The following is a 4,422-nucleotide window of genomic DNA, read 5'->3' on the forward strand; positions in this document are numbered from 1 at the left end:
ACCCTGGTAGAACTGGCTAGCAAAAGGATCTGAATCCTCGCTCCTGCTCCTCCGCCAGAAGCCTGCCTGACCCTGAGGGCTCCCCTTCCACACTCCTGTGTGGCAGACTCCTTGTAACCCCAACAAAGCTGGGCCCAGGACTCCTGGGGGCTCGACCCCCAGGCTTGTCGTGGTCACTTAGGGCAGGGGCTAGGGTGTCCCCACTCCGGGGTGCTCTCTCCGCACTGGACTCTTCCCTGACCCACTGATCCATTACATACAGTTCAAAGCGAATACAATTTAGTAAACAGCAACCAATTAAAAAAAAAAAAAGGAAAGAATGTGAAAGGTGAAAGGAAAACCCGTTCCCCCTCCCTGTGGCACAAGGACACCACAACCAGCCATCTCTGGACCGTTCAGTCTGTCCCTCACCTGTCCCAGGCCCCTGCCCAGGCCCTGGCTGTGCTGCAGGGGTGCAGCGGGTCAGACACTTGCTCTGGTGCTAGGTGGCAGGGCCCTTCTTCCCCGTGTCAATCCCTCCTCCTAGTCCAGCCTGCAAGACCTCCTGGCTGGTGGCATCTCCCTGCGCTGGGCCCGCTGCCCAGGGTCCCCCTCGCTCTCCCCAGCTGCTCACCATATTTGTGTCCAGACTGCTCCCACTCCAGCTCTACTGCTGCTCTGCCTCCAGTGCAGCTCCCCGGTTCTGGCTCTTGCTGCTGCGGCTCTGCTCCCAGCATGGATCTGCTCCGGCTCTGGCTGCCGCTCTCTCCTTAGCTCGGCCCCTCTGGTCAGGCAGATCTAGCTCACAAGGAGTATGGGGACCCCACGCTCCTGTCTCCCTCATTGGCCTCCCTGCCTGTCAGTCAGGCTGAGCTGGAGCATCGTCCCTTCCCCTTTCTCTTAGTACTGGGAGAGGGCCAGCCAAAAAGCCCACTAAGTTTCAGTAACGGCCCAAGAGTCCCCTTACACAGGCAGTCCAGGGTCACCCCATTAGACTCCTTGCTGCCACCTCCCTGGTCTTCTTCCTTCCAAGCCTTTCCCTGGACTTTCTCCTCACCCTGCAAGATCCTTCCAGTTCCCTACAGGTCCCTTCACTCCCTACTGCAGACAGTGACTGTCATTTCTCCCTCCAGGCCCCTTCTGCTCTAAAATTCCTGTTTAAACCACCACCTAACCCCTCCCCATTAATTAGGCCTGACTCACCCTCCAGGACAGGTGCAACTAGGTGGGCTAAATGAGCTTTCCAACTCCTGTTAACCCTTTGTTCACCTTCATCCATGGTATTGAGGTGACATGCCAAGGACTGAACATTTCTATGTATAAGAACATCCAAAATTAGAACATTCAGTATATATATATATATATATAAAAATTTGGGAAGGGCGGTGGTCCCCAACCTTTTCCGTGTGGTGGGCGCAGGACAAGCAGCCGCCGAAACACCGCCGAGAAGCGGCAACGTCAAGAAGCGTCACCACCGAAAAGCATCATCATCAAGAGGCATCGCCGCCGAATTGCCACCAAAAATTGGTGGCATTTCAGTGGCAACGCTTCTTGACGTTACCGCTTCTCGGCAGCATTTTGGCGGCTGCATGTCCGGCGGCCAGTAGGCGGGCACACAGAGATGCCCCGGCGGGCGCCATGGCACCTGTGGGCACCATGTTGGGGACCCCTGCTTCAGGGCATAAACCAGCCACTACCTAAATAGTGGTCAGGAAGGGGGAAGTTATCCTGTAAATAATACCACTTGGATTCTTGCACTTTCGCTTGACCCAGCTGGCACTGGCCACTCTTAGCATGTGGGTATTGAAATAAATGCAGCAGTGCTTTGATGCAGTCTAGCAACCACCATCTTCCCACATTCCTCCTTATCCTCACTGAAACATCTCTTCTCTACCTTCCGACTCTGAATTGCTCAGGAGTTAGAACAACCACCTCAACTAAAAAAAGAGACAAGTTGATCTGGAGTGACTAAGACTATGGAGTGATTTCATAGAATCATAGATTATTAGGGTTGGAAGGGACCTCAGGAGATCATCTAGTCCAACCCCCTGCTCAAAGCAGGACCAATCCCCAAATGGCCCCCTCAAGGATTGAACTCACAACCCACAATGCTCAAACCACTGAGCTATCCCTCGGTTTCACAGCATAAATGAACTTTGAGGAATAGGAAGGCTGACCCAGCCGGCAGTGTTAGAATATAGATCTATGCAGGCCTACAGTAAAGGCCTATACTTTAAGAACTTAGGTGTATTTTTTTTTATCACTTAGCTAGTTATAAAGGTATAAAACAAAGAATCAAAATCACAGTCCTCCTGTGTCTGGGCCTTCTATTACTAGGATAGTCCGAGGCCTTGTTCTTATGGTAAGGCCTTTAGCTAAGCAGCAGGGGCAGCCATAAGCTGGGAAGCGAATGGTCACAGCCTCACATCCCAAACCAGTCACATTGAAATAAGGTGCTATTGGGCTGTTACAAGCCTGTCCTGATAATGCCCATCGTCACCAGATAAACAGATCTTAAGATGGCTAAAGAAAACTTAGATTGATAGCATCCTGTCTGGCAAGAAATCATGTATTGATGGTTGTTAAACCCTCATTTCTGTATTGTTTTATCTTTATGGCTCCCACTTTTCTATTGTTAATCTGTCTGGTTCTCTAATTGTTTCTGTCTGCTGTATAATTAATTTTGCTAGGTGTAAGTTAATTAGGGTAGTGGGATATAGTTGGTTAGAGAATTATGTTACAATATATTAGGATTGGTTAGATAGATTTCAGTAAAACGATTGGTTAAGGCAGTGGCCCCAACCGTTTTCATCTGGTGGGTGCCAGACAAAGGACTCTGGCGGCGGTTGAGCATCCGCCAAAATGCTGCCGAAATTCAACAGCATTTCGGCGGATGCTCAACCGCCGGCCAGGACGCGGGTGCATTTAGACGCCATGGCGCTCGCAGGCATTGTGTTGGGGACCCCTGGGTTAAGGTATAGCTGAGAATATTGTGTCCAGTATTGTGGAGTACTGTGTCCAGTTTTGGGCACCGCATTTCAAGAAAGATTTGGAGAAATTGGAGAGGGTCCAAAGAAGAGCAACAAGAATTATTAAAGGTCTTGAGAACATGACCTATGAAGAAAGGCTGAAAGAATTGGGTTTGTTTAGTTTGGAAAAGAGAAGACAGAGGGACCATGATAGCAGTTTTCAGGTATCTAAAAGGGTGTCATCAGGAGGAGGGAGAAAACTTGTTCATCTTAGCCTCTAAGGATAGAACAAGAAGCAATGGGCTTAAACTGCAGCAAGGGAGATTTAGGTTGGACATTAGGGAAAAGTTCCTGTCAGGGTGGTTAAACACTGCAATAAATTGCCTAGGGAGGTTGTGGAATCTCCATCTCTGGAGATATTTAAGAGTAGGTTAGATAAATGTCTATCAGGGATGGTCTAGACAGTATTTGGTCCTGCCATGAGGGCAGGGGACTGGACTCGATGACCACTCAAGGTCCCTTCCAGTCCTAGAATCTATATTACTATATAAATGGGGGTCAAACAGGAAGTAGGTAGGGAAACTGGAATCATACTTGTTGGAAATTAACCCCAATAAACATTGCATCGTCTGCACTTTGGACTTCTGCTCTTTTGCTGCTTGCTGTCTGTGTGACAAGAACCAGGGAAGTGGGAGGGTGGAGAGAAAGCCCTCTAACAGGTAGGATGCTAGACTAAGGCCTGGTCTACACTGGAGTGCGGGGGGGGGGGGGGGAGGAAGGATCGATCTAAGTTACACAACTTCAGGTCCATGAATAACGTAGCTGAAGTCGACGTACTTAGACCTACTCACCGTGGTGTCTTCACTCCGGTGAGTCGACTGCTGCCGCTCCCCTGCGTCGACTCTGCCTGCACCTCTCGTGGCGCTGGAGTACAGGAGTCGATGGGAGAGCGCTCGGGGGTCGATTTATTGCATCTAGACTAGATGCAATAAATCGACCCCAGCTGGATTGATCACTGCCCAGTGGGTAGACATACCCTAATACTTGAGGGACGGGGGTTTGATTCCCTGCTCTAACGCTGCCCTGTGTGATTTTGGGCAAGTCACTTAAATGGGGAAACTGAGGCACACAGTTATATGGGGATAAAAGCACTGCCCTATGTCCCAGAGGTGGTGTGAAGTGCATTACAGATTGTGAAGTATTTAGATGCTTTGGGGATGGGGGCCAGAAGAGTACTTAAGACAGAAGTGATTTCATAATGATCATAAGCTTTGAGAGACATGTGAAATGGGGTAACTTTGAAAACAAGCTCTCTCCTCCCTTCCTCAATCACATGCTGTAATTAACACTGCCCATCTTAACACCTGGCTTCTTAGATAATACCATTTATAAGCAGATCTCAAATTAGCACCTTAGCATTTGTTGAAAACAGCCTCTTTATTATGAGTGATCTGTAGCATACAAAAGAAAAATA

Source organism: Mauremys mutica, chromosome 7, assembly GCF_020497125.1.
Source record: "Mauremys mutica isolate MM-2020 ecotype Southern chromosome 7, ASM2049712v1, whole genome shotgun sequence".
NCBI classification, from domain to species: Eukaryota; Metazoa; Chordata; order Testudines; family Geoemydidae; genus Mauremys; species Mauremys mutica.